This window comes from Oryctolagus cuniculus, chromosome 5 (genome assembly GCF_051225735.1).
Source record: "Oryctolagus cuniculus isolate XC-2025 breed Fujian yellow rabbit chromosome 5, ASM5122573v1, whole genome shotgun sequence".
In the NCBI taxonomy this organism is placed as follows: domain Eukaryota; kingdom Metazoa; phylum Chordata; class Mammalia; order Lagomorpha; family Leporidae; genus Oryctolagus; species Oryctolagus cuniculus.
In genome coordinates this window covers 62066268-62088495 of record NC_142871.1, presented here as the reverse complement: position 1 = coordinate 62088495, position 22228 = coordinate 62066268, and the positions used below count along the sequence as shown (strand labels likewise).

General features: G+C 43.5%; 1 protein-coding gene and 2 long non-coding RNA genes across 13 annotated transcripts in view; 2 read left to right on the top strand and 1 right to left on the bottom strand.

Moving 5' to 3' along the window:
• The window catches only part of LOC103349861 (uncharacterized), a 38899-nt gene that overhangs the window by 2619 nt on the left and 14052 nt on the right, over positions 1-22228 (bottom strand). Inside the window, exon 2 of one of the 2 annotated variants that reach the window (XR_001794273.4) lies at positions 17796-17914. The exons of the other annotated variant lie outside the window; for it this stretch is intronic. This is a non-coding gene — a long non-coding RNA (uncharacterized LOC103349861). The remainder of the gene's footprint in view (positions 1-17795; positions 17915-22228) is intronic. 2 annotated transcript variants of the gene reach the window in all.
• On the top strand, positions 6-860 carry LOC149126527 (uncharacterized). The gene is made up of 2 exons (XR_016234563.1): positions 6-121; positions 368-860. It is a non-coding gene; the product is annotated as an uncharacterized LOC149126527 (long non-coding RNA).
• LOC100346633 (uncharacterized) overlaps positions 1887-22228 on the top strand; it is a 209292-nt gene continuing 188950 nt past the window's right edge. For all 10 annotated transcript variants that reach the window (XR_016234560.1, XR_016234562.1, XR_016234561.1 and 7 more), the window contains exon 1: positions 1887-2016. The gene's annotated coding sequence lies outside the window, so the exon portion shown is untranslated. The remainder of the gene's footprint in view (positions 2017-22228) is intronic.

Sequence of the window (22228 nt, the reverse complement as noted above, 5' to 3'; positions counted from 1 at the left end):
CTTTCCAGAAGCCTTTGGAAACTAGCACAGCCCTTTTGAACCCTTGGTTTCTCTCTCAAATCTCAGGCAACTGGAGAGGTGGAGCCCATCAGCTGAAGGAGAAATAGAGGACAGACAGCAGGTGTAATAGAAGGGGAGGAACTCTGAGTTCAGGAGAGCTGTTCAAGAGCTCCCAGAGGGCCAGAGGTGGAGGGGCCCATTTACCAAGTTGGCTGAATTCTCGGTTGGAGGTGGGGTGGGGTGGGAGGCAGTGTGGGACAGGCAGATGAAGTTCAAGTTACAGGTGTGAGAGAATTTTTAGGTCTGGATCCCGGGATGCTAAGAAGAGCAGTTTTTTTGAAGATAGTCTTTCTTTCTGTTTCCCTAGGAAATTCTCAGAAAGTGTGTTAGGAGAAAGTGGGTAATTATGGACCTGCTGGGCAGGAAAACCAGATTCATGCTAACGGTGAGAAGAGCTGCCATGGAAGAGACCTTTCCATACCTGCAAGTGGGAGGCGACTGGAAATGGGCAGACTGAGACTTGAAATTCTCCTTGAAGGGCATTAATGGCAGAGATCAGGTTTCTCCCCTGGCTTAAACAGGATGTGTGCCCTTGGCTCTCTGTCACTGCCATGCTCACTAGCAGCTCAGACCTGAAGACGTTCCACAGGCATTTTCGCCTGAATTTCCTTGTATAACCTTACCTGTTTTCTCTGCTTTTCCCCTCCTCCTCAAGGATATGACTTCCACACTTTAAACTTTGCCAAAAACCCATCTAGTCCAAAATGCAGCCCTACATGTCTGTACCTACATTTCTGTACCATGTACTAGAAAAGTGGCAAATATATTTGGCTTATGAATAAAGGCATTACTTGTGAAAATGATTCCTAAAATAATTCAGTTAAGAAGTGAGAATTTTCTCATGAAATTAAGTATAGTACATTAGAAAAAAACACAAGACTTCAAGTTAAGAGATGAGTTCAGGGGCTGGCGTTGTAGCCTAGTGGTAGCTGCATCGTAGCAGGTAAAGCATCTGCCCGCAACACCAGCGTCCCTTATGGCTCCCTGTTGGAGTTCTGTCTGCTCCATTTCCAGTCCAGCTCCCTGATAATGCACTTGGGAAAGCAGCATGAGATGGCCCATGTACTTGGGCTCCTGCATGCAATGGGAGATTTGGATGAAGCTCCTGGCTCCTGGCTTCAGCCTGGCCCAGCCCTGGCTGGTGCAGCCATTTGGGGAGTGAACCAGCAGATGGAAGTTCTCTGTCCCTCTGGGTGTCTCTCCCTCTTTCTAACTCTACCTTTCAAATTAAAAAAAAAAAAAAATATCAGTTCTGACTCCATCCTGTAGTAGCTTGGACAAGTCAAGTCAAATATTTTTTTGAAGCCTCAGTTTCTCATCTGTAAAGTGGGGATTCTATTAATACCTACCTCGTGGGGTTGTTGTGAGGAGTAAATGAAGCAATACACGAAGGCACCCAGCCAGAAGGGTTAACTCAGTAAAACTCAGTAAATGTGTTTTGAATCTGAGTGACAAAATATATACACACACACACACACACACACACACACACACATATATATATATAAGTGTGTGTGTGTGTATAGAACACAAGTTTGCATGTGTTTAAAGCCTAAAAGCAAAACCCCAAATTTATTTGTGTTTTTGTCTTTGTTTTTCTCTGTGCCTAGAGAGAAACTGCTCTGGCTAGTTTCCTGGCCCAGGCTTCAGATGGGAGGGGTGAGAATACAGTCCTGCCATGGTGCACACTGCAGCTTGGCTTGGAGTCTGTTTTGCTTGTCGAGGTGGCATTTAATACCAAGAGACAATAAAGAATGGTGTCTTGTTGCCCCATCACAGCTGCTGGACTAAAAGTGTATCTCTGCGCAAACCCCACCTGCTTGCCATGGCCTTTGACTCCTCAGGGTGGAGCGAAAGATTTCTTTCCTGGAGCTGGGGGAGGGGGAGCAGTCTGTGATCAGTGTACAACAGTTGCTGTAGCAACCCCACAGCCCTGCTCCGACTAACAGAAGCGTGGTATGATTTCATTTTATTCACTAAAGTGAAAAGTAGAGTTGTTATCTATTTAATCAATTGGAAGTTGAAAATGGAATTGGAACTTTCTAGCCAAGGCAGATCTCAACTTTGATGAAATTTTGATATCAGAAAGTTCCATTGTTTAAGGCAGTAGGTATTGTGAATACTGTTAACACTGGAAATGGGAGTTGGAATCTGGAATTAACTGTATTTGGGTGGGTTGTTGCAAACTAGCCAATTTTTTTTAGGTGGTAGCTGAGGGTAGGAAGATCAGAGAGAAAGGGTATTGTCCAACAATGTGAGATTCAGGTGAGAGATACTTAGTATCATAAGCTGACTGGGATGGTCTGCCTGGCAATTGTATTTGAAATTTGGGGAAGTACCTGTCTTTCTTTAAAAGTATTTTAAGTATAAAGTAGTATTCCTAATTTGTGGTAAAATGTCAAAAAATGCAATAAGAATTTGACTTGTACTCTCATGGGAAGAGCCCATTGGTTATATTCAATGGGGTAAGTGTGTATCGTGGCCGAAAATGCACCAGCTGCCATTATTGCTGTAGAGTAAATAATGGAACTCCTGATGGAGCTTCCTGGAACTCTTTTCAGCTATAACTAAAGCTGTTCCTACTGAGAACATTTAGTTGTATGTGAAGCTGAGATAAGTCCAAGCTGACTCCCAGACAGAGGACAAGACAGACCTCGCTAAGGAAAAATAGCATCCGTGCCATAGAAAAGCTGTCTAGATGAACTGCAGTTTTTAATTACAGTGAGATGAGGCTAAATAAGATTAATATTGACTGCCTCTCATCTGAAAATAAATTTACTTCTTGGTCATTAAATTGACATTGTCAGTGCCTCAGCCTTTTTCTTCATGTCCTCACTTTTTTCCAACAAACTCTCCATTTTTGGTTTCTTTTGGTTTTGTTTTTTGTATTTTGTCATGTAAGGAGAATTGGGAAAAATTTATAAGCTTCAAGCTTTAGATAATGTTTGGGCCAGCATTTGTTTTTATAGCTATAGATTGTTTACTTAAAAGAATAGGTTGTGGGCCTGCGCCGCAGCTCACTAGGCTAATCCTCCACCTGCAGCACCAGCACTCCGGGTTCTAGTCCCGGTTGGGGTGCCGGATTCTGTCCTGGTTGCCCCTCTTCCAGTCCAGCTCTCTGCTGTGGCCCGGGAGTGCAGTGGAGGATGGCCCAAGTCCTTGGGCCCTGCATCTGCATGGGAGACCAGGAGAAGCACCTGGCTCCTGGCTTCGGATTTGCGCGGTGCGCCGGCCGCACTGCGCCGGCTGCAGCAGCCATTGGAGGGTGAACCAACAGAAAAAGGAAGACCTTTCTCTCTGTCTCTGTCTCTCTCTCTCACTGTCCACTCTGCCTGTCAAAAATAAAAAAAAAAATTTTAAAAAAAGAATAGGTTGTTTGTCCCCCCCACCCCCAATCCCTGGTATGTTTATTTAGAGTCTTATTGATACAGATTTTTTGAATTGCTACTTGGTGAGAGATCCTACTAGATGTCTTAGGCAGACATTGGAGATTCGCACCCCACCACTAAAATGTTTTTGTTATACATGCATGGTCCAGTGTGTAACTATGTGCTTAGCAATTTCAGCAGAAAATAGTAAAGAAAACTGATCTCTCAGAACTTTATCCTCTGGGGCAGCTTTGTGACGGACGATATAAAACCTGTTAATGGGTTGGGGAAGGGCTTGGGTGTTGTCTGTCAAAGGGCAGATAAAGGTTCTATGAGTGATAGAATCAGCTTTCTAGAAGCATCTTTGAAAACAAAGGCGGAGCTGACCATCACATTCTGCCTAGGTTTTTTTCCTCTTCCACCTTTACTCATCTTGCATTCCCCCTTCCATCTGGTCTCAGTTTACTTCCTCCTCTAAGAAGCCCTCTTAAAACCTCCTCTTACCCCATTGCCTCCTCCCAAAACTAACATGGCTGCCCCACCTAGGTTGTGGGGAGCAATCCGGACTAGACTAAGTTGCTCGAATTAGGACTTATTCTATGCATCTGCTCTCCCACAATATGGCGCTGGGAGAGAAGTAAACAGCTTCCGCACAGCTGCCTCCAGTTCAACCAATTAACTGTAGGACTTGCTCCTGATTGGAGAGCAGCGTACTCAGCCGAGTTGGGATTGGCGGAGGAGGACTATAAAGGAGGAGAGAGACGGCATGCACCGGGAACATCTATGGGGAACATCTAAGGGAACCCGTGCAGCCCCCAGAGAGCCGGCCGGCGGTGTGCCGCTCCCCTGCGGAAGTGGGGAATGCGGCCAGGGGGAACTGCCCTTCCACGGAGGTGGAAGGGATAGTAGCCAACCCGGGAAGAACCAGCAGCAAACCCGGGGAGGGCCGAGCAGACAAAGGAACAGCGCAGGGTCCTGTGTCGTTCCTCCACGAAGACGGGGAGCGACATAATGGTGCCGTGACTCGGATAGGAAACCTGACTTGGATAGGAAACCTAGGACGGATAGCAAACTTAGGAGGGAAGAAACGGGAAGAAACGGGAAGAATTGGGAAAATACCGGAGAGAGAGACTAGCAAACAGCCTAGGGAAAAGCCGGATGAAAAAGGTGCCGGAAGAAGCTATTAAGCCTAGGCATAGACTCAGATACGGACTACGGGGGGAAGCTGGGAGAAATCTTTAAGGTCGAAAGTGAAAGCTAGAACAAACAGACTCGGACGCGGACTGGGGGGAGAGGCCAGGAGAAATGAGGGAGGAATATCGTTGGAGGAAAGCTTGGGGAAACATACCGGGTAGAGAAAACTGTTAGGGAAATTGAAGCCGCGGGGGGCAGGCCAAGGCGGACACGAAAGCCACTTTGGGGTTCTCAAGTTAGCCCGGGAATAGGGGGCGAAAAGTTGAAACCAGAAGCTGAGACGCAAGCCAGATTGGGATCCGTCTGATTAGCCCGGGGAGCAAAGGACGGGAAGCCAAACCGTGGGGCGGAGACGTACGCTGGGTTGAATTCGCCAGGCTAGCCCGGGGAACTTAGATTGAATCCTAGTGGCGGAGACGCAAGCTACGCTGTGTTACTCGCGGAAGCCGCCGCGTGCAGAGAGAGCACGGGGCGTGAATAGATAGGGAACGCTGGCGTAGGCCGTGGTTCAGACGCGAAAGGGTTAAGCGTGGAGACCGCGGAGCGCGCAAAGCCGAGCCGCGCAAAGCCGGGAAGCTGCGCAGATGAGAGAGGCGCGCGGGCTGAAGCGGCGCAGAGCCGGGAACCCGCCGGCGGGGCGAGGTGCCGGAAAGCTGCGGGGATAAGAGAAACAGAAGTTTAGAAGTAAAAGAGAAATAGGAATGTTGGCAGACAGAAGTAAAATGGGAGAAATAGAAATGCCCGGAGATAGAGAAGTAGAGAGAAATAAGGCCTCCCCTCAACATGCCAATTAGGAGGCTTGGATTCGGTCTGCCTGATTTAAGGCGGTAAGCGCCAGCAAAGCTCGACCAGAGTATGAGCTGCAGGTCACCGAAGATAGGCACGAACCAACACTAATAAGTCTCCCCCACAATAAGGCAATGAGAAGGCTTGGATTCGGTTTGCCTGATAGGTTTTGTAAACACCTGCAGGCAGTTCTAGCAGAGCAGAGCATGCGCTGCAGGACAGCGAACACAGGCACGCATCAGCGCCTAAAAACCTCCACACAATGGCGAAGAGAGGACCCGGATTCGGTTTTCCTGATTGATAGGACTTGTAAGAGCCTGTGGCAACTCTAGCAAGTACAGCAGAGTGTGTGCTGCGGGACACCGAAGACAGGCGCGTATCAACGCCAAAAAATAAAAAGAAAGGGGGATCTGTGGGGAGCAATCCGGACTAGACTAAGTTGCTCGAATTAGGACTTATTCTATGCATCTGCTCTCCCACAATATGGCGCTGGGAGAGAAGTAAACAGCTTCCGCACAGCTGCCTCCAGTTCAACCAATTAACTGTAGGACTTGCTCCTGATTGGAGAGCAGCGTACTCAGCCGAGTTGGGATTGGCGGAGGAGGACTATAAAGGAGGAGAGAGACGGCATGCACCGGGAACATCTATGGGGAACATCTAAGGGAACCCGTGCAGCCCCCAGAGAGCCGGCCGGCGGTGTGCCGCTCCCCTGCGGAAGTGGGGAATGCGGCCAGGGGGAACTGCCCTTCCACGGAGGTGGAAGGGATAGTAGCCAACCCGGGAAGAACCAGCAGCAAACCCGGGGAGGGCCGAGCAGACAAAGGAACAGCGCAGGGTCCTGTGTCGTTCCTCCACGAAGACGGGGAGCGACACTAGGTATCCCCACACTTACACACTTTGTTATTGCTGCTCTGTGTGTCTCGTAGACTAGAAGCTGTATGAGGGCAATTTCCTTCTTTGCCACCGCTGTAGCTCAAGCACCTAGCACAGTACCTGGCCTTAAAACAACCTCTCAGTCCATATTTATTTGATAATTAAATATGTTAAAATTACACGAGTCTATTGCTTTAGACTAAGTTCCTGCACTAGGCCCCAGTAGACCATTCTGAAAATGAAACTGGAAACATGCATAGTAAAGTCATCAAACCAAAACTAAGTTGGTACTTGCCCTGAGAAATGAGAAATTGGAAGAGAGAATCGCCACATATCCACCAAAGGGCCAGTTTTCATAATGATAATGACAATCAACTTCCTCTGCTTTAATCCTTACCCAAGAAAAAGGAGCCTGAAGCAATCTGATGTTAACCAATATTTTTCCATTCTGTCTTACCTGTCCTCACCTGCCAAGAAAAGTAGCTTTGAAATGATCAATCTGCTTTTTTGTTCTTGGTTCCCGCTTTGTTCATCCCTTTTGTGTCTATAAAACTAACCTGTGCTGAGCCTGTCAGAATACTGCTTCTGTTTTGTGGGAATGAATGTTGCTCAATTCTAGAATCACAAGTAAAATCAATTGAGATCTTGAGATATGCTGTAATTTTGTCTTTTTTGAGACACTGCACATGTTACTCTCACGTGGTGGTCTTGTCTAAGTGTGCATATTGGATCGGCCACCACCGTCCCAGGCACCAGTTCAGCGGCTCTGCTCTCACCTTTCGGGGACGTGTGACTTGATTTCACATAACCATGGGGTAAGAATAGCCTGATATTTTTTGTTTGGGAAGGGAAAGGGAGTGGTTTCACAGGCAACAAGTACTTGTAATAATGCTTTCTTTGATATAATGGTGCTATGAGGAAGAAGGATGAGAGCCAAGGGCTCTTTATTTGTGCCTTGGTATGTTTGACGTGTCCATTCTGCAAATATTTGTTGATCTCTAATAACCAAGTAGTTATTGATCTGAAAATACATACTGTGCTAAATGCTATGGGAGATTGAAAGATGAACTATGGACTCTGTCTTCAAGGTGGTTACAGTCTGAAAGTGGAAATAATTTCAAAATAATAGGTGATTAGGTGATGTAAGAGCTATAATGACAGCCACAGAACAGATATTCAATAAACATCGGTCCACTAGATGTTTGTTCTCATCTGTTAGTAACATGTTTTGAGAGTTAGCCTGTTCATGTAGCTCTCACCTGCTTTTCTGTTTAGTGGCAGTACTGTTCTAAGATTCTCACTTCATCAGGCTTGTGGATGGAAGCTGCCAATTTGTTCAGTAATTTCTTTCTGTCTTTTTTTTTTTTTTTTTGATAGGCAGAGTTCGAGAGAGACAGAGAGAAAGGCCTTCCTTTTTCCGTTGGTTCACCCCCCAAGTGGCCGCTATGGCCAGCGCATTGCGGCCAGCATTCTGCACTATTCTGAAGCCAGGTCCAGGTGCTTCCTCCTGGTCTCCCATGCGGGTACAGGGCCCAAGGACTTGGGCCATCCTCCACTACACTCCTGGGCCATAGCAGAAAGCTGGACTGGAAGAGGAGCAACCAAGACAGAATCCGGCGCCCCGACCGGGACTAGAGCCTGCGGTGCCGGCACCGCAGGCGGAGAATTAGCCTAGTGAACCATGGTGCTGGCGCCTCAGTAATTTCAAACACATGTTGTCCACAGCCAGTCCATAACCAGTATCAAATTGAAAGGCCTATGTGGGAAAAGGATGTGAACCATTGAAGGAAGTGCAGAGTAAGGGGAGAAAAAATCAAGCAGCAACAACTCAGGCTAAGATAGAAAAACAAAATAAATAAATATATATATATATGTGTGTGTGTATATATATATATATATACACACACAGATACAACAGTCATACTCTAGAGGCCAGTTATTGACCTGTACAGAATTATGCAAATGATCACCACTCCTCTTACGAACTTAAACCACTTGATTTCATCATACTTAAGCTTCCTCATTGGTTGGATCAAATCAGTGATTTTATAACTACAGGTCATAACCTATTGGCCATTGTCTGAGCCACTCCCTGCATTTTTAAAAATAATACAGAATAGCATTGCAAATCTCAGAGTATCACATATAATAACAGTAGATAACGTTCTATGAAACTTACTGGCACCCACATGGGATGCCAGTTTCACAGGCGGTGGCTTTACCCTCTATGCCACAACGCCGGCCCCCTGCATTGTCATATAAGTGTAGCCCTAAATGTTTGGGGAAGAAAAAGTCAGCTTTTAATATATACTCAGTGAGAATGAATTTGGAAGATGTGGGGGAAAGTAGGATAGCCAATTTGAAATAGCAAGACTCCCAAATCCCTTATGATGGCTTGTGGCCAACTACCAGTTTTCCTAGAAATACTATCATGAATCTGTTTTGTATGTTTTGCAGATGCAAGTCCCTATTAAATCAGTGCATTATATTTCTTGGTCTATAGAAAATTATTTTCAAACTCTAGCCCACCTATTGTTGCTAGAAATGTTGTTTTCTAATTAGATTTAAAAATATTCAACATGGATCCCTTAATAAATGATCTCATTATTCTGCCTCTGTGTCAGATCTAACCAAGCATGGGGTCTTATGGTTAGGAAAGATATTTGTTCTGCAGGTGCCTTAGGCTGTTTTACAGTTCATAAAGATGTGAGATCTGTGGCAGAAAAACTATGTGCATGTCTCCAATCAGAAATGAGCAAAGATTTGTCATTTGTGCAGCCACCGTTAGCAGCACCATAAAAATGAAAAGCCTAATAATAACACCAAGGTAGCATTCTACAGATAAGTCATTTTGCTATGCAATTAAATGGGGAAAGTAGATGAGCATGCTGCCTGTAAAATAGTTTTGTTAAATAAGGTGCTGAGAGGAAACTTGCGTTTCTGTGGCTTTTAATCTCCTGTTAAACAGATTCCTTTGTAGGCATTTTGCAACATCACTTTGCTCACAACATAGGATCTGCTGAAGGGAAGCAAGTCATAAAATCATGTTCATCATAATGCAGTTCTCCCCACTTGTAAAAGTTTACTCCCCGTGACAAGAGTTACTTGCTAAAGTTGCTTAAACTGTTAAAGAGATCTCAGTCATTCTGAAAAGAGGATTGTAAAGTCAGCCAGACCTTTCAGTCGTAACGAAAATAATGGACTCTTGTCCTGACTTTGCTTAATCTGATTAAATAAGTTTGGGGATAGGCTCTGTACAGCCTGGAAGATATTTTGTTTGTTTGTTAGTTTGCTTTCAAGTTAAACATTGACTTGTAGGCTGTTTCTTGGAAAAATCTATTACTGCACTAGTACAGAATGTGAATCATTTCTTGTCTGAAATACAAGATTGATGTTTACAGGGCAGCTGTCCAGAATCTTCGGGCTGAACTGGGAAGTAGTTCACTCTTCATCACTGTGTGTGCTTTTAGAGCATAAACCATTTTGGTACACAGGAAACCCACTTAAAATTAAATTTTAAGACACTCTTGAGAATTCTATGGAACATTTATGGTTTTGTGACTTTTAATTTCTAGCAGAACAAAAGAATCTTTACTGCCTTAAAAAATATGTTTGGATGAGAAATAGCTCATCCAAAATATATAATACATATAAAGTAATAGCACTATTTATATTTTAAGTATTGAAGTACTTGGACACGTAAAACCATTATTGCATATATTTTTGTGAAGGTGAGCCAAGATACAAATATGAAGATGAGAGACCTAGTACCAGAGTTAAAAGAAGTTATTTCTATATTAGGCACATCTGCTTTTTACTTTAGTCTCAAAAATAGCATCTTTTAAAAACTTATTATGTGTGTGTGTGTATGAAATTACTCTGTTCAGTAAGTCTGGAAGAATATATATATATCAGAATAACATACTTTGATTTTTCTCTTGTGGTATGATTTTAAATAGGGCTCTTTTTACTATGTTCTTTGGTCAAACAGCTCCCAGGTATTCAGGTAGGATTTTTTTTATTCTCAGAACATTCTTGTACATATGCTTCAAAAATGTAGAGCTTAAGCCCCTTAAACCATTCTACTGGGGCCAGCACTGTGGCCCAGTAGGTTAATACTCTGCTTGCGGCACCAGCATCCCATATGGGCAGAGGTTCTAGTCCCGGCTGCCCCTCTGGCAATCCAGCTCTCTGTTATGGCCTGGGAAAGCAGTAGAAGATGGTCCAAGTCCTTGGGCTCCTGCACCCACGTGGAAGACTGGGAAGAAGCTCCTGGCTCTGGCTTCGGATCGGCGCAGCTCCTGCCATTGTGGCCATCTGGGGAGTGAACCAACAGAGGGAGGACCTTTCTCTCTGTCTCTCCCTCTCACTGTCTATAACTCTACCTCTCAAATAAATAAATAAATATTTAAAAAAAAATTCTACTAAAATACTATTGGTTCATACTACCATCTACTTAAATAAAAGTAAAAATGGCTCAGGCTAAAGCATTTAGAAGAGAAAAGGGAAGGGGGTGGGTATTTGGCATGGTGGTTTAAAAGGCCACTTGGGCACATACACATACCCCTCCCTGTGGTATTGTGGCTTAGTGGGTTAAGCTATGCCTGGGATGTCAGCATCCCAAATGAGTGCTGGTTCTGGTCCCGGCTGCTCCACTTCTTCCTTTTTTTTTTTTTTTTTTTTAAGATTTATTTATTTATTTGAAAGCCAGTGGCAGAGAGAGTGAGAGAGAGAGGTCCTCCATCCACTGGTTCACTCCCCAAATGGCTGCAACAGCCAGAGCTGGGCCAATCCAAACCCAGGAGCTTCTTCCAGATCTTCCACATAGGTGCAGGGGCCCAAGGACTTGGGCCATCTTCTACTGCTTTCCCAGGCACATTAGCAGGGAGCTGGATTGGAAATGGAGCAGCCAGGACACAAACTGGCACCCATATAAGGTGCCAGCACTGCAGGCGGCAGCTTTACCCATTATGCCGCCCCACTCCACTTCTGATCCAGCTCCTTGCTAATGCACCTAGGAAAGTAGTGGAAGATAGTCCAAGTTCTTGAGCTCCTGCACACACATAGAAGACCCAGATAAAACTCCCGGCTCCTGCCTTCGGCCAGGCCCAACCCCAGCCATTGCAGCCATTTTGGGAATGAACCAGTGGATTGAAGATCCTTTTTCTGTGTGTCTCCCTCTCTGTAACTATGCCTTTCACAAAAAAAAAAAAAAAAAAAAAGCCACTTGAGTCACCTCCATCTCATCTCAGCACCTAGATTTGAGTTCCAGCATCCTGTTAATCAGACCCTGGAATCAGCAGTGAAGGCTTAAGTACTTGTGTCCCTGCCACTCACAGGGGAGAGCTGGATTAAGAACCAGATTCCTGGTTTGGACCTGGTATAGCCTCAGTAGTTGTGGGCAATTTAGAGAGTGATCCAACTGATGGAAGGTTCTCTATGTGCCTTTCAAATAAAGTAAAAATAAAATTTAAAAAATTTTAAATATGAAGAGTATTTAAAGGGAAAAAATTATCAAAGTCACCACATTTAGTTATTCTCAATGGTAAAAAACAATTTACTCGAATAACTACTATATCCAAAAAGGTCATCATGTCCCTTCAGACATCAGCGTTGCCAAATCAGGAATATAGTTATTAGTAATGTATAGGAAAGACATGAGGTTTCATTAGCTTGGGGAATGTGGACTACACAGGGTGACTTGGTGCTGCCACTTGATTTCTGTGTTTCATCTCAGGTGGTCCCCAAGACCACACTGGGGTTCAGCAACTTACTAGAAAGGACTCAGCGAAGCCGTCATACTGCCCATGGTGCTATGTTGTAGCAGAAGGTTACAGATTAAAGCCAGAGAGTGGACAAAGGCACATGGAGCGGAGTCCCAGAGAGCAAGCAGGAGCTTCAGTCGTCCTCTGGGGAAGTCCTCCAAATAGCCCTGGGTTCTCCCAGCAACATACGTGACGGGGTGACTCAGGGCACCTCCCATTGGGGGTGCTCCCTGAAACCTTGGGGTCCAGATTTCTTCAAGTCAGTCCAGTAGGCAGGGGTGACCACATGACTGACTGACCTGCAGCCTCTCTGGGGCCTGCTGGCAATGGCCCAGGCCCTCACTGTAGTTCACTTGGTTGGCTTAGTCTATCTAGGCGTGGACTAAGGCCCCCCCCCAGGTAAACAAAACCACTCATACTAGATAGACAGGCTAGTCTAAGGATTTTGAAACTCCAACTTTAACTCTGGTACTGGATTTCCTGGCTTTATATTTGTATCCTGCTTCACTTTCAGAAAAATTAAGGCAGTAGTGGTTTTTACATATGTAAGATATTAACCCTTTATCTGTTGCATAGTTTGCAAATATTTTTCCCATTCTGTCGGTTGTCTCTTCACTCTCCTGACTGTTTCTTTTGCAGTACAGAAATTTCTCAATTTGATGCAATCCCAATAGTTGATTTTGGCTTTGACTGTCTGTGCCTCCCGGGTCTTTTCCAGAAATTCTTTGCCTGTGCCAATATCTTGAAGGGTTTCTCCAATGTTCTCTAATAACTTAATGGTGTCAGGACATAGATTTAGGTCTTTAATCCACGTTGAGTGGATTTTTGTGTAAGGTGTAAGGTAGGGGTCTTGCTTCATGCTTCTGCACGTGGAAATCCAGTTTTCCCAGCACCATTTATTGAATAGACTGTCCTTGCTCCAGGAATTAGTTTTAGATCCTTGATCAAATATAAGTTGGCTGTAGATGTTTGGATTGATTTCTGGTGTTTCAATTCTGTTCCATTGGTCTATCCATCTGTTTCTGTACCAGTACCATGCTGTTTTGATTACAACTGCCCTGTAGTATGTCCTGAAGTCTGGTATTGTGATGCCTCCGGCTTTGTTTTTGTTGTACAAGATTGCTTTAGCTATTCGAGGTCTCTTGTGCCTCCATATGAATTTCAGCATCAATTTTTCTAGATCTGCGAAGAATGTCTTTGGTATCTTGATTGGGATTGCATTGAATCTATAAATTGCTTTTGGGAGAATGGACATTTTGATGATGTTGATTCTTCCAATCCATGAGCATGGAAGATTTTTTCCATTTTTTGGTATCCTCTTCTATTTCTTTCTTTAAGGTTTTGTAATTTTCATCGTAGAGATCTTTAACGTCCTTGGTTAAGTTTATTCCAAGGTATTTGATTGTTTTTGTAGCTATTGTGAATGGGATTGATCTTAGCAGTTCTTTCTCAGTCATGGCATTGCTTGTGTATACAAAGGCTGTTGATTTTTGTGCATTGATTTTATATCCTGCCACTTTGCCAAACTCCTCTATGAGTTCCAATAGTCTCTTAGTAGAGTTCTTTGGATCCTCTAAGTACAGAATCATATCGTCTGCAAAGAGGGATAGTTTGACTTCTTCCTTCTTGATTTGTATTCCTTTGATTTCTTTTTCTTGTCTGATGGCTCTGGCTAAAACTTCCAGAACTATGTTAAATAGCAGTGGTGAGAGTGGGCATCCCTGCCTGGTGCCAGATTTCAGTGGAAATGCTTCCAACTTTTCCCCATTCAATAAGATGCTGGCTGTGGGTTTTTTATAAATTGCTTTGATTATATTGAGGAATGTTCCTTCTATACCCAATTTGCTTAGAGTTTTCATCATGAAAGGGTGTTGAATTTTATCAAATGCTTTCTCTGCATCAATTGAGATAACCATATGGTTTTTCTTCTGCAGTCTGTTAATGTGGTGAATCACATTGATTGATTTGCGAATGTTGAACCATCCCTGCATACCAGGGATGAATCCCACTTGGTCTGGGTGGATGATTTTCCTGATGTGTTGTTGCATTCTATTGGCCAGAATTTTATTGAGGATTTTTGCATCTATGTTCATCAGGGATATTGGTCTGTAATTTTCTTTCAGTGCTGCATCTTTCTCTGGCTTAGGGATTAAGGTGATGCTGGCTTCATAGAAAGAATTTGGGAGGATTGAGAGATCAAGAAACTCCACAAAAACAAAACCAACAACCCACTTAAGAGATGGGCCAAGGACTTCAATAGACATTTTTCAAAAGAGGAAATCCAAATGGCCAACAGACACATGAAAAAATGTTCAAGGTCACTAGCAATCAGGGAAATGCAAATCAAAACCACAATGAGGTTTCACCTCACCCCGGTTAGAATGGCTCACATACAGAAATCTACCAACAACAGATGCTGGCGAGGATGTGGAGAAAAAGGGACACTAACCCACTGTTGGTGGGAATGCAAACTGGTCAAGCCACTATGGAAATCAGTCTGGAGATTCCTCAGAAACCTGAATATAACCCTACCGTTCGACCCAGCCATCCCACTCCTTGGAATTTACCCAAAGGAGTTTAAATTGATAAACAAAAAAGCGGTCTGCACCCTAATGTTTATTGCAGCACAATTTGCAATAGCCAAGACCTGGAACCAACCTAAATGCCCATCAATGGTAGACTGGATAAAGAAATTATGGGATATGTATTCTTTAGAATACTATACCACAGTAAGAAACAACGAAATCCAGTCATTTGCAACAAAATGGAGGAATCTGGAACACATCATGCTGAGTGAAGTAAGCCAGTCCCAAAGGGACAAATACCATATGTTCTCCCTGATCGGTGACAACTGACTGAACACCAAAAAGGAAACCTCCTGAAGTGAAATGGACACTATGAGAAATGGTGACTTGATCAGCATAGCCCTGACTGCTAATGGACAACTTAATACATTATCCCTCATAGTATTTTTTTTTTGTCTGTTCTACTTAATATGGCTGGTTTAATTCTGTAATTATCACACAGTTATTCTTAAGTGTTGAAAATTAACTGAAATGTGATCCCTGTTAAACATAAGAGTGGGAATAAGAGAGGGAAGAGATGTATAATTTGGGGCATGCTCGGGCTGACTTGCCCCAATTGGTAGAGTTGGAAACATACCAGGGGATTCCAATTCAATCCCATCAAGGTGGCATGTGCCAATGCCATCTCACTATTCCAAGTGATCAATTTCAGTTCACAATTGATCATAATGAAAGGACTAAGAGTCAAAGGGAGCACATAAACAAGTCTAGTACCTGCTAACACTAACCGATAGAATAAATAAAGGGGAGAGTGATCCAACATGGGAAGTGAGATACTCAGCAGACTCATAGAATGGCGGATGTCCTAAATAGCACTCTGGCCTCAGAATCAGCCCTAAAGGCACTCGGATCTGGCTGAAAAGCCCATGAGAGTATTTCAGGCATGGAAAGCCAAGACACTCTGGCAAAAAGATCTCTGTGAGTGAGATCCCAGTGGAAAGAACAGGTCTTCAAAGAGGGAGGTGCCTTTCTCTGAAGGGAGGAGAGAACCTCCACTTTGACTATGACCTTGTCTAAACAAGATAAGAGTCGGAGAACTCAAGGGGCTTCCATAGCCTTGGAAACTCATGACTGGTGCATAGGGAGATTACTGATGCCATAAACAGGAGTGTCAATTTGTAAAGTCAACAACAGGAGTCACTGTGCACTTACTCCTCATGTAGGATCTCTGTCCTTAATGTGCTGTACACTGAGGCTTAATGCTATAACGAGTACTCAAACAGTATATTTCACTTTGTGTTTCTATGGGGGTGCAAACGATTGAAATCTTTACTTAATGTACACTAAACTGATCTTCTGGAAAAAAAAAAAAAAAGAAAGAAAAAAAAGAAATTATCAATTCCCAACTTGACTCTCACTGGGATTAAACATGACAATAGGTCTGATCTGATTTCATCATCATTTAAAAAAAATCATCTATTATTTTTCACTTTATGTTTCTGTGTGGGAGCAAACTGTTGAAATCCTTACTTAGGTATACTAAGCTGATCTTCTGTATATTAAGATAATCGAAAATGAATCTTGATGTGAATGGAAGGGGAGAGGGAGTGGGAAAGGGGAGGGTTGTGGGTGGGAGGTACGGTATGGGGGGGGGAAGCCATTGTAACCCATGAGTCGTACTTTGGAAATTTATATTCATTAAATAAAAGATAAAAAATAAATAAATAAATAAATAAATAAAAAAGATATTAATGAACTGTTCCTTCATATGCACTATATATTTTAGATAAGCTATTTCTCAAAATACTTTTTGAGGATTTAGAGATTTCCTCCCAGGAGCTGAGTGAGGACCAACCATTTCTTTGGAATGCAAAGGGTTTACGCAACCAGGGCCTGCTGTGTGGACCCTTAACTGTGGCTTTTAGTTTTCTGACTGTGGAATGTTATGTGCACGTTTACTTACGATGGCCACTAGTTGAAGTGTCGTATTTGCCACCAAGTTTCCTTCTAAAGCATGGGTTTCACCATTTAGTTGCTTACTAATTTTTGGATTTATTATCCTGATGTTCAGTTTTATGATGTAAGTGTGATAAAAGGTGATGCCTAGTACACAGGGTCCTTGTGGATAATAAAGCTAGAGTCGCGTGATTTGGAAACACAGGAGTTAACTCCGTCTGGAGGCTTTGTGAAATCTGTAAGATTGTCATTATATTATATGGAAGCTATTTCTGCTCATTCACATAGTGAAATCATGAACCAACAACCATCCACTTTGCCTCCACCATGCTTGGGCCATGCTGCTGACAAATGGGCTTGCTCTGACTGCTTGCATGAGATCTGTGGCATGGTCATGAATGCAGAAGTGATTTGTTAATTATACCTGGGAGGAAGGAGAACAGAATCTTTTTTTAGATAGGTATGTGTTTTGCTTCATTTTAAGAGTTGTTTGTTTATTTATTTATTTATTTATTTGACAGGCAGAGTTAGTTGGTTCACGTCCCAAATGGCTGCTACAGCCAGCGCGCTGCACCAATCCAAAACCAGGAGCCAGGTGCTTCCTCCTGGTCTCCCATGCGGGCGTAGGGCCCAAGCGCTTGGGCCATCCTCCACTGCCTTCCCGGGCCACAGCAGAGAGCTGGACCGGAAGAGGAGCAACCGGGACTAGAACCCGGGGTGCCAGTGCCGCAGGTGGAAGAATAGCCCAGCGAATCATGGCACTGACCAAGAGTTATTTATTGTATTCAAAAGGCAGAGTTAGAGATCTTCTATCTGTTGGTTCACTCCCCAGATCAACCCCGGGCCAGATCTGGAGCCAGGAGCTTCTTCTGGGTTTCCCATGTGGGTGCAGGGGCCCAAGTGCTTGGGCCAGCCTCAGGTGCTTTCCCAGGTGTGTTAGCAGGGATCTGGATCAGAAGTGGAGCAGCTGAGACTCAAACGGCGCCCATATGGGTTGCAGGTGATAAAGGCTAAGGCTTTAATCCACCATGCCACAGCACTGGCCTCAGAGAGCAGAATCTTACTGATCCTATGCACATGGCTATGAAGAGTAAAGGAAATTAGTGAAGGCACTTTTTATAATATTTAACCATTTTTACTATTGTTTTTTGTACTTTTATATTTTGTTCTCTACTGAATTAATTTTTTTAATTTTCCTGACAGTTGTTACTTATATTCAGATTTTCCAATGAATTTTTTCTGAATTCTAAAGGATCCATGGAACATACCATTTACAAGAGTGTTTTATTCCAGTTTAATCGACTACAGCCAGATAGAGAAGAAAAATTTTTCTTATCTGTCCTTTAGAAATAGAATTTTAGCCACATGCTATGGTTTGAATGTGTCCCTGCAAAAAAAAAAAAAATGTGTTAGAAACTTAGTTCCCAAGGCAGCAGCATCGAGAGGTGAGTCTACTGAGAGGTGATTGGGCATCAGGGCTGCGTGCTTGGGAGGGGATTAATGTCATGGCTGGTGCAGTCCTTACAGAAGGACGCATTTTGTCCTCTTTCTCCCTCCCTCTCCCTAAGTCCCTCACTCTGGCCCTTCTGCCTTCTGCCACGAGAGGACGCGGCAAGAAGTCCCTCGTCAGATGCCAGCACCTTTACTCTTGGACTTGAACTGAAGAGCTAAATCCAAGTTCTTTATGAATGACCCAGTCTGTGGTATTTTGTTACAGCAGCACAAAACAGACGCAAACACTGTACCAAACCCATTGAATCCTCGGTAACTTTAGAACTAGCCTGGAGGTAGCTTCTGATTTTGAATGAAACAATCAGTTTTCATAAAATCATCTGCTTCTGATTTTAAAATATCCTAGAAATTCTGGCTGCAACCATGGGTGCTCTGACAGGTAGTGGTTTGTCATGCTAACCACCAGCTTGTCCTGAAAAGTCTGTTCCCATGAGTCTACTCACTGCAGTCAGTCACAAATAGGATCAAACATTTAATGAGACTTTCTTTGATGTTTCTTCCTGAAGACTGAATTAAAAAAAAAAAATCAGAAGCTATCTATGGATGACATGACAAAACGATTGAGATGAACCTATAATAGCTAATAATACTAGAATATAACATCCTTTATTCTAAAATGACAGTTGTTGTATAAGGATTAGTCAATAACTATAACTGAAAGGAAAAATATAAATGGACAGAGCAAACATCTAAAAATCTCCAGATTCTTCAACTTCGTAAAATACTTTTAGATTATCATCCTGAAACAAAATATTCCCTTAAAAAAGAATGAATTTTTTAGCAGTTATTGTATCGAACTTTGTATATGGACTTCAGTAGACTTATGTCAAACCTGAGAGTTACACAGAGAATAAAGTATCTTGATTTTATATTTATGTTTATAGTTTTTACTCATATAATTAACAGGCTACATTTCTCTACATATTTGTAAAGTTCATATTGAGGACTTGTCAAAAGCAGAATGTATTTAATAGTTTTACACTAATAGAAAAACCTGCAGTATATCGAACTTTTTTTTTAATGTCTTTGAAAGAGTTAGAGGCAGAGAGAGAGAGAGAGAGAGGCAGAGAGAGAGGGGGAGAGAGACAGAGAGAGGCATTCATCCACTGGCTCACTCCCCAAATGGCCGCAACAACTGGGGCTGGGCCAGACTGAAGCTGGGAGCCAGGAGCTTCATCCTGATCTCCCACGTGGGTGCAGGGGCCAAAGCACCTAGGCCATCCTCCGCTACTTTCCCAGGCACGTTAGCAAAGAGCTGGATTGGAAGTGGAGCAGCCAGGATCAAGCTGGCGCCCATAAGGGATGACGGCATTGCAGGCAGCGGCTTTACTCTCTATGCCACAACACTGCCCCCCCCAAGCATTTTAAACATTTCAAATTAGATTTGGGAAATCTAAAAGACCATTTTGATATCAAAGCTATAGTAAAAGTGTTATTTAGAATCTGGGAAATGCAGTATCAAAAAAAGCCAACAGAGGAAGAGAAAGCTACAAGAAACCACAGAAGAAAAGTTGCAGGAAATACTAAACTAAGCACTAGGAGAGGACAGGAGTAGGAGTTTTGGAAAGATGAGAAACTTTTGTTTAGAAAAACATTTCAGAGGTAGGCGAGTGGTGCAGTGGTTCAGTTGTTGCTTGGCACTCTTGCATCCCATATCTGAGTGCCTTTTAATACTTTTGCGTTCTGACACAAGCAGACTGAATTAAATTTTTACTTTAAGACAAAAAATCTATTGTTTTTCATACTCCTATAGACACACAAAATTATAGTTCTTTTTGAAAAACAAAAAGCCTGAATACTAACATTTATATATAATTTTTTTTTTTTTTGACAGGCAGAGTGGACAGTGAGAGAGAGACAGGTCTTCCTTTTGCCGTTGGTTCACCCTCCAATGGCCGCCGCTGCAGCCGGCGCACCGCGCTGATCTGTTGGCAGGAGCCAGGATCCAGGTGCTTTTCCTGGTCTCCCATGGGGTGCAGGGCCCAAGCACCTGGGCCATCCTCCACTGCACTCCCTGGCCATAGCAGAGAGCTGGCCTGGAAGAGGGGCAACCGGGACAGAATCCGGCGCCCCGACCGGGACTAGAACCCGGTGTGCCGGCGCCGCAAGGTGGAGGATTAGCCTATTGAGCCACGGCGCCGGCCACATTTATATATCATTTTGTTACCGGGCAAATAATGGAGCCCTTGCTGCTAGCCGCTTAGGTAGCCAATTCACCAGTGAGGAGGGCTGCTTAGAGGAAAGAATTTATCTCAAGAAGCCAGGAGTGTTGGAGAAAGAGAGAGAGATCGCCTGATCCAAAATGTGCTCCTTCCCACCCAACAGGGCAGCAAAAAGGATTTGTGAGGGAGGGGAGGTTAGAAAAGGACATTGAGGGGGTTGGCACAGTGAGTTAAGTCTCCACCTGTAGCACCAGCAACCCACATGGGCACCAGTTCCAGTCCTGGCTGCCCCACTTCTAATCCGGCTCTCTGCTATGGCCTGGGAAAGCAGTAAGGATGGCCTAAGTGCTTGGGCCCCTGCACCTGCGTAAGAGATCTGTAAGAAGCTCACGGCTGCTGGCCATTTGGGAGTGAATCAGTGGATGGAGGACTCTCTCTCTCTCTCTTTCTCTCTCTCTCTCTCTCTCTTTCTCCCTCTCTCTCTCTGGCTTTCAAATAAATAAATAAATCTTTAAAAACTCAGTTGGTAACTAGGCAGAGTTTTCTGGCTTTGCCCTGAGGATCCAGGGCATCAGGGAGGTGGAGGTTTCCTGGACCTTATCAGCAGTCAGCTGAGCCAGGCGGGAGCTTCTTTCTGAGCCAGGGGTGGAATCTTCCCCTGCAGGTCAGTAGGCCCCTGACATTCTTCTGCAAACATTGTTATTCACAAGACTAATCACGGGTAGCTCATGAGACTAGTCACAGATAATTCACGATGCTTGTAATTGGATTCTCTGAGTTAAAACATGGAAAGGGAAAAACTTATGCCCTTATTACTGTTATGCTCTCAATGCAGTAACTGATCACTTACAATGTATAAAAGCAAAAGCAAGGTTCTATTAAAACTGCATTTGATCTCTCAGTATTTTTCCTTACCTACAAATTACTTAGACATTGTAATGTGTATCCAGAGATTATTAAGTGATAAACCTGATATAAGTTTAGAAATTAGGAAAATTTCTATGCAATTTAGTTAAGTAGGTGTTCTGTGGGAACATAAATTCAAATCCTGCATGTATTAGGCTGGTATGCTAACATTTTAGTTCACATTGTGATAGAACCAGGAAGGAGACAGAGAGCTATTAGTTATTTGTTCCATCTCCTTGAATCAAGAAATATTTATGGAGCATCTCAAAGATTTCAGAAGGTTGAATATTCAAAAATACAAAACTGCACAGGAATCATTTCTTTAAAGTCAAAGGGTGAGGAACAGAAAGAGAGAGTGCAGGCAAACACAGCAGGGCAGGGAGGGTCTCGGACATGAGCCAGGGAGCCAGCACTGTGGTGCAGTGGATAAACCCACCACCTGTGGCAGTGGCATCCCATATGGGTGCCAGTTCAAGTCCCAGCTGTTCCACTTCCAATCCAGCTCCCTGTTAATGCACCCGGGAAAGCAGCAGCAGATGGATGGTCCAAGTCCTTGGGCCCTTGCCTCCATGAGGAAGACCCAGAGGAAACTCCTGGCTACTCCTGTAGTTGAGACCATCTGTGGAGTGAACCAGCCGATGGAAGAGTCTTTCTCTCTCTCTCTCTCTCTCTCTCTCTCTGTGTGTGTAACTTTGACTTTCAAATAGATAAATAAATCCTAAAAAAAAAAAAAAATTAGACAGTGACAAATCCCCCATGTCCTTATTCTGACATTGGCCATCAAGATCCATGCAAAGAATTCTGATTTGGGGAATTTTAAAGAAGTTCCCAGTGGGAAATTTGTAGGCCCCTTGGGTCATGTGAGGGAGGAAGTCAAGTTGTCTAATTGAATACTGCCTTCTAAACTCCATAAATAAAACAACCAGTCCCATGATGCTCAGATTTTTAAAAAACACATTGTAATAGCTAATTGTATCAGCTTGGCCGGGTACCTACAGCTGTTTAAAAAAAGCATTATTAAATTAGTTTGTCTGAGGCATTCGGATCTGGCTAAAAGGTCCATGAGAGTCTCACAGGCATGGGAAGCCATGACACGGTGGCAAAAAACGATCTAAATGAAA